Raw genomic sequence first — 8,943 nt, forward strand, 5'->3', positions numbered from 1 at the left:
ACCTGTCGTTGGCTTTCGACGTCTGTCCCATTTTTATGAATAACTATGTAGATATAATAGATGAAATTGGAGTATCAGGGGTACATTTCGATTTTTTGTATATGCTAGTCAAAAGTACAAAAAATCTTGGCACTTATATTTTCATAGATAAATACATGAGATTGTGATGGCATGAGTGAATACTATGAATATAATAATATATAAAATTTTACATAGTACATATATAACACGACAGACATTGTTTTTCTCTTTGGAATTAGTTAGATACTTTTTTTTAGGAATTTAAAATAGTACAATAATGTAATCGTACACAAACCATGTCTGTGTATTGAATAGTTTTCATAATAATAAAAATTATTCGTATAAAGATCATAATTATACGTAAAACCAAGTCCAATCGCATTAGTAAGGATAACTCATAAACACATAAATTGTTAAAAAAAAATATTTTAAAAATTGTTTCACATATACAAATATTTTGAGGTAACACATGTGCATAAAACAAAATACAGTCAAATTGAGGACTTCCTTCTGTTTATTAAATCAGAGAAAAACATATTACGCCGACCCCAAATAAATGGGTTAAGGAAGAAGCAGATGATGATGGTTGAGAATAATTCATGAAAAACAATATAAAAAACAACGCGTACAATATTTTATTAGACTTGTTATATAAAAATAATATATTGTTTATAAAAAATATATACAATAAAAAACGTTTATAAAAGAGTTTCCAACAGTTACTGAAGTCCAAAACATATAGGCTTATTCAAAATCGTAAGCAATTTGAATTCAGTTTTTACTGATGAAATCTAAATCTTCCTAAGCACTCGGTTGATATTTTGTTTATTGCAATAGATAGTGCATGCAATGTAAACTTCATAATTAACAACATATACCTATATCTAATACCACCAATACCGTTGATCTCAATTTTACAACATAACACTAATGCATTAACGATACAATTAGCAGGTCAAAGTTTGAAGTCGTTTAGCAAAAATCTTTTCAACAATTGCAATAACATTTTAATAACAATTGAGCAAATATTAATATTATAATCCGTTCTCAACACTAACAATTTTATGGTAGATAGAGATATTTACCTCTCTCAGCATTCCAATTAGGTTACACTAGCCGTGGTCACGAACTGTCTGAGGTACAGCGATGTCAATATCTGTAGGTGCCAACAGTTTTTTCAACTACCGTCACTTGATTGTGTATATTCGCGACACAACAGTCACGGTATCCTACATTATTGGCTGATGCTATTGAATTTTGTTTAATCTTATTTATCACTGATTTCCACGCGTTGGTTGAAAGTGGTGGTCCAGTTTGTAAATAAAATACTTATAATCTGTTATTACTCCAAATAGCACACGTACGTATTAAATATCTGCTAATGTCAAATATTGCTATTCTACAAGTATAAAAGAAGATATAGTACTGACTATGAACGTGGACGAATTTAGTACTTACTGTAAAAAGAAAGGAGAACCGAAAAGGCATAGAAGCACTGTGCAAAAGATGATATACATAAAAGAAGGGTAGTAACTAAACTAAACTTTGATATGGCGATCGATGAGGATAGTAGAAGATGACACCGCTCCGACCCAAAATGATAGGATGAAATAAAGGCAATAATGGTTATAAAAGAAAATATACCTATTGTTGTGTTGGTTTATGAACAACAGGTGTGTTTTATTGGCCAGTATCCAAAATCCTGATATTGTCTTTTTAGGCCGGGAAGATTAGTTACAAAAGTACTAAGCTATTTCAGGTAAAACACTGTCCATTAAGAAGGAACAAGGAATAAAGGAAGACAAAATCCTCAATACTGAATATACCAAGCTAGAATTAAGAGATAGTTTTCATGATTAAATAATATTCCAAATGAAGTAATCAATAAATTTGAAAATAATTTACAAACTCTTGTAATGCTCTCGTTTAGATTGGAGGATCTAAGATTTAGTTTAAGATTCCCACTTCATTTCTGTGTAAAAAAGTTCATTTTTCATTAGCATGCCACCTGATTTGGTCTTATTTTTACCAAGTACTATCTATCGCTTAATAATTTTACCACGATTTCAATTTACGTGGGAGAAAAAATATTACATATTTATTTATTATTATGTTATAATTGTTTACTGTATAAGAAAAATTAAATACTTATAAACATGCCCATATTTATTTTAACGTATTTAAGTGAATAATCTTAACACAAGATGAAAAAAAAAAAACACAAGACGAGATGAGTCTACCGTCATGCATCAAACACCGTATTAATAATAATAATCTCAGGACAATTAATACAGCACCATCTAGACCCAAGTTAAGCTAGCTAAAGCTTGTGTTTTGGTACAAGACAACTGATACAAATACATAGATAATTTTTTTTTCGTAAATATATATATATTATACATAGAAAACACCCAGACGGATACAAACAATCATCGTCACCATCACCGCCTGTGTCTGTCCACTGTTGGACATAGGCCTTTCCCAAAGACTTCCACCATGTGCGCTCTTCCGCCTTCCGCATCCATCCAGTCCCGGCCACCTTTATAATGTCGTCGGTCCATTTTGCAGGAGGGCGCCCGACACACCATCAACCCATACGCGGCCTCCTCTCCATAACCTTTCCTCCCCATCTATCATCGCTGACTCTGCTGATATGACCGGCGCACTGCCACTTCAGCTGACATACGTTGAGAGCTATGTCGTCCACTTTGGTTCTGGTTAGAGAAACGAACATAGCTTTCTCCATCGCCCGCTGTGCGACTTTTAATTTATAAAGTAGGCCTACGGTCAGTGTTCATGTTTCTGCACCGTAAGTCATTGCAGGGAGAATGCATTTGTTAAAGACTTTTGTCTTCAAACATTGAGGGATTTGTGCCGTGAAAATGTGACGGAATTTTCCAAACAATCGTACTCATGAATACAAATGTTTGTACCGTGCGAGGAATCGAACCCGCGACCATCGGATGTAAAGCGGTGTGCTAGACCGCTAGACCACCGAGGTCGTGAAATTATTCGTATTCGGAACTTCCAAAAATTATTCAGTCAACTTTTACCAACATACTATATTTACGATGAGGTATATCCACCTTATCATATCGTGTTATATTAATTTTGTCTGTGACTTGCATGTTTGATGTTACAATTAGAGGCAGGCGCACAATGAAGGACCGATGTTTGGACATGTTTAACAGGCAACTAAGTAATAGTTACAGGCCATAAGTTATGGTGATCACAGATTATGCAACCTCTACTCCCGGAGCGTTACCAGTTCCTTGTCTATTTCTATTTAGCCCTTAAGGTTGGCATAGACGATGCTAATGGACACCGTCCAGACGGATAAGGTTAAAGAATGAAAGCGTCACGACCAAGTGCTTTACTAATAACTTACATAGACCATAAGGACGTAAGTACGAATATGTTTACTACCAAAAACCTACTTGTTCATTTACACTTCTGTTTCAATATCCGGTGATGGAAGCACCGATTCAATAGAATTTTCTTTTTATAATAGTTCGACTATTGTATATTTATTAGTTGCAGCTGGCCTTCACAGCTACTCCAAGCTCGCGGAAGGACATGGAGCGGCTCAGACGTACTCTTGCCTGACGGATACGACTAGTCTAGCTACATCTAGGCTTTCGACCTTCGCCTCAGGCCGCAATTTCAATCCTCGTTTGAATTGGACGGATAAAGGATTGAAGGGAATAAATTGAAATTAATTGAAGGGAATAATTTGACGACTTCGGTGGCCTAGCGGTCTAGCATACCGCTTTACGACCGATGGTCGCGGGTTCGATTCCTCGCACGGCACAAACATTGGTATTCATAAGTATGATTGTTTGTATCGGTCTGGGTGTTTTCTATGTATAATATGTATGTATTTACAAAAAAAATAACTATTTATATGTATCAGTTATCTAGTACCCATAACACAAGACTTAGCTAGCTTAACTTTGGTCTAGATGGCGCTGCGTGAATTGTCCTGAGATTATTATTATTAATTGGATGAAGAGATAACTTTAGATCCGCAACTGTCATGTTGGATTCAAATAATGAAGGAAAAGTTGTGAAAAGACATTATTATTTTTAAATATAATATGAAAATTAACTTTGGTGTGCAAATTTTACTATCATCATCATCATCATCATCATCAGCCCACTGCAGTCCACTGCTGGACATAAGCCTCTCCCAAGGCACGCCACTGGGCACGATCTTCAGCCCTTCTCATCCAGTTACTACCCGCAACCCTACGTAAGTCGTCGCTCCACCTAGCTGCGCCCCGCAGCTACACTACGTTTGCCAATTCGCGGTCTCCACTCTAGAACACGCCTACTCCAGCGAGCATCGGTTCTGCGACAGATATGACCAAAGATGCGAAGAGCTATGTCGGTGACCTTAGTTCTCTGGCGAATCACTTCGTTTGATTTTATCCTCAGAGAAACTCCAAGCATAGCTCTTTCCATAGCTCGTTGAGCGACTTTGAGTTGGTGGACCAGTCGTATCGTCAGTGTCCACGTTTCGGCACCGTAAGTCATAACGGGTAGGACGCACTGGTTATAAACCTTATAGCGACGACAAGAAGACTTGACGAAGTTTCCCAAATGCCGCCCAGCCTAGCTGTATTCGTCTCTTGGCCTCCCTCTCAAGGTTGTTTTTACCTAGTTGGAGCGTTTGCCCTAGATAAATATACTCCTGAACAACTTTGAGAGATACTCCATTAATGGCGACCGGTTCCGGACGAATGCGATCATTGAACATGATCTTGGTTTTGTCCAAATTCATCCGAAGACCGATGCGTTGAGACGATTCAGCCAGGCCGTTCAGCATCTGTGGTAAATCCTGCAGCAATTCAGCCATGATGACAATGTCGTCAGCAAATCGTAAGTGAGAGATGTTCTCGCCGTTGACATTAATGCCGTAATTTTTCCAATCCAACATTCTAAACATATCCTCCAACGCAGTTGTAAATAATTTAGGGGATATAACATCCCCTTGTCTTACACCACGCTTTAGGTGGATATGCTTAGTCTGCTGGGTTTGTACTTGGACGGTCATTGTTGCAGCGTTATAGAGACATCTCAACACTTCGATGTATCGCCAGTCGACTTGGCATCGCTGCAGAGACTCCAGAACAGACCAGGTTTCGATAGAGTCAAAGGCCTTCTCATAGTCAACAAAGGCTAGACACAGAGGTTGATTATACTCTTCTGTTTTCTGTATAACCTGCCTTACTGTGTGAATGTGATCTATGGTGCCATAACCACTTCGAAACCCGGCCTGTTCCGGGGGTTGAAACTCATCAAGCCTTCGCGCAAGCCGATTCGTGATGACTCTTGAAAATAGCTTGTATATATGGCTTAACAATGAGATGGGCCGATAGTTCTTCAGTAGGGTTTTATCTCCCTTTTTTTAAGAACAGAATAACTATGGCCCTACTCCATGCCTGTGGAGTTCTCCCGGTGAAGAGAACGGAATTGAAGAGTTCCTGAAGTACCGCAAGTACAGGAGTACCTCCAGCCTTCAGGAGCTCAGTGGTTATTCCGTCTTCACCTGGGGCTTTTCCATTTTTGAGCTGTTTAAGAGCCACCACGATCTCGTCACGACTAATTTCGGGCATCTCCTCAGTGTAGTGGCGTGTCAGAGGAGCTCTGGAATCGACAACAAGAGATTCAGGCCGATATGCATGTGAGGCGTACAGTTCTCCGAAGAAGTCTTCAACTTCCGAGAGAATCTCCGGCTTAAAAGCGGTAACCGTCCCTGCAGATGTGGTTACCTTCGACAAGTGCCTTCTTTCTAGCTGTTGGACGAACACTTTTGATCCCCGATTCTGCTCAATTGCTTTTTCAATTAAAAGTGTGTTCGAGGATCGGAGATCACGTCGTACCAATTTAGAAATTTTTTTATTCAATACCCGGTGTTCTGGTGATGTTAGCGTTGAGGACTTGTCGCGTCGATGTTGAATAAGCTGCAGAGTCTCTCCCGAAAGTCTAGTCCTTTTTCCTGTACGCCTCTTCTCGCAAAATTTCGTGCCTTCATCCTTGAGGCAAGCTATTATAGTATCGAGTCTTTGGTCAATACCGTCTGTGGTTTCCAAAACAGCAAACTGGTTTTCCAGTTTTAATTGGAATGCTTTAGAACCAACAATGGTTTGGAGCATATTTGAGCGTCGACTTCATCAGGCGTATTCTTTCAGCTTAAGATCGATATTCAGAGAGCCACGAACTAATCTGTGATCGCTTCCGGTTTTAAACCTAGTGATCACAGAGACATCTCTGAATATACGCTTCTTATCCGTCAAGATGAAGTCGATCTCGTTTTTGGTCATAGAGTCGGGGCTCTGCCACGTCCACTTTCGTTGAGGTTGTTTCTTATTCATCAAGAACAACCCCTCTTTCTCTAGAAAGTTGACGAGCATTTGCCCCCTATGATTCCTACTACCAAAACCATGTGGTCCCATAGCTGTCGATTCACTGCCGGTTTGGATTCCCACTTTAGCGTTAAAATCCCCCATAACAATGTTGTAGAATGCCTTTGAGGTGTTATGTATGGCCTTGGATATGTCTTCGTACATACTTTCTACTTCATCATCCGAGTGTGCCGATGTCGGTGCGTATACTTGCACAACTTTAAGGCTATACCTCTCAGTTAGCTTTAATACGAGATACGCAACCCTATTCGACACACTGGAGATTTCTACAACATTGTTTATTAGGGTCTTATGGACCAAAAACCCGACACCACCTTGGGAAGGTTGTTCTCCCTCCCTAAAATACATAAGATGGCCAGATTCCAGAGTCATGGTGTCCTCCCCCTCTCTTCGGACTTCACAAAGACCAAGAATATGCCATCCTATATATTTCAGTTCTTCTTCCAGTTGCGCGAGGTGTTCATCCAGTCGCAGTGTACGTCCGTTATACGTAGCCAGGGTCAATGAGTGTTGGCGGCCTACCGTAGCCCGGGGATTCTTAGCACCCCTTGCTCTGCCGTTACCATGACCGCCGCCTTGGCCAGGAATAGCAGAGCGGCCGGGAACTAGGGGCCATGGTTGTGTAGGACCTGTCATGGGAGGAATGTGCCCATAATCGCCACGCTGGGCATGCGGGTTGGCGATCGTAGTACACAGTTTCTCGCACCGATGACGCTGCTGCCCATCATCAGTCTGTGGGATTTGAAACTGTGTAGATAGAATGGTTATACCGCCATTTGTCGGTCGTCAGAGCCTCGTCTGTTATTTAGCAGGATGTACCGCGAGCAGGTGAGGTTGACTTAGAGCACTGGGCTGGTGTTCGCGCTCCCTTACATCCCTAATTAATAATTTTACTATATTATTTTTATATTCTCCAGGTCAAGAAAATTGAAGATGTAAATAAAAAATAAAGAAAAAAAGGATGCGTTTGTATGCAATACTAACTGTCACGGCAAACGTCGTTAACCATATAAATTAATATTGCTATTAAGAATGACAGAAGGGTGAAAATTTAGGGTTCTATGAATTTTTTAATAACTAACCATAAAAGAAATTAAATAAAAAAGTTTTAGGGTGGACAGCCCTTATCATTAATTGATATAAAAAATTATAACAACCTATACTTAGACCTACCTATTCTACCGAGTACACATATAAAATTTCACCAAAATCGGTAAAGTCGTTTCGAAGAACAACAAAGTAGGACAACACAGTGTCAAGAGAATTATTTATATAGTACAAAACAAAACCGCTGTTATCTGTCGGTTCGCTTATATCTTTTAAACAACGCAACTGATTTCAATGCAATTTACAGCACTTCAAGAGAAAGTTTTAAATTTACGGGTATAATACATGCGTGTTATAATATAGAACAAGACAAGAAATTCAAAGATTTGTAATGCATCCTTGTGAAGCTGGGACGGGTCGCTAATATTAGATAGTTTTCATTCTTATTACGAAACATATAGAATAAAGTACTACATATATGACAACATAATAATTACCTAAGTTTTGTTGCCCCACGTAATCGCCACTCAGTATGTGGTACGGAAAATTAATTACCACAGAAAATTAATTGCCACAAAGTTGATATTCTGTAGAAGCCGTGTGAATAGAGAAAACCTTAAAGTTACACGTGAATGAAACATTATGCACTTATGAATATAGAAAATATGAGAAATTTTCTCAGAATAAGCATGCAGCAAATATAAATTAGCCATTTTAACCGACTAAAAAAAGAGGTACAATGTTCGATCGTCATGTATTGCTTTTGTGTTTGAATTTTGTAGTTGTACTAAACCTAAACTTAATTTTAATGTATATGTTACTCAATAAAAAAAAAACAATAATTGAAATCGGATTTTATTTTAAATATCTAAATATATATAACTCAAAGGTGACTGACGTAGTGATCTATCAACGCACAGCCCAAACCACTGGACGGATCGGGCTGAAATTTGGCCTGCAGGTAGATATTATGACATTTCGCTAAGAAAGGATTTTGATTAATTCTGCCCCCAATGGGATAAAATAGGGGGTGAAAATTGGTATGAAACTTTGTCAATTTTAAACCGATCGGGCTGAGACCTTGCATGCATAAAGTTACTATAACGTGGGCATCCTCTACAAAGAACATACTCATGAATACAAATGTTTGTGCTCTGCAAGGAATTTAACCCGCGATCTTTGGAAGTAAAGCGGTGTGCTGAACCGCTGGACCACCGAGGCCGTCAAATATAGGTCGTATATAGGCGACGGTTACCATTTACCATGAGGTGAACAACCAACTTATTTAGCAACCCAATTAAAAAAAAGTATTTCAGCGTCTACTAAAATTCTGTAGATTAGCTTATGTTTCACACATTTACTTAATGTTGGTTGCTTAACTCTCCGGAGTGGCGTAATCGTGAATTATGCGTTGAAATGGATGGCAAAGTACAATTAAAAGTTTAAA

This window comes from Achroia grisella, unplaced genomic scaffold, assembly GCF_030625045.1.
Source record: "Achroia grisella isolate CSIRO2021 unplaced genomic scaffold, CSIRO_AGI_Agris_v1 utg1295, whole genome shotgun sequence".
Lineage (NCBI taxonomy): Eukaryota > Metazoa > Arthropoda > Insecta > Lepidoptera > Pyralidae > Achroia > Achroia grisella.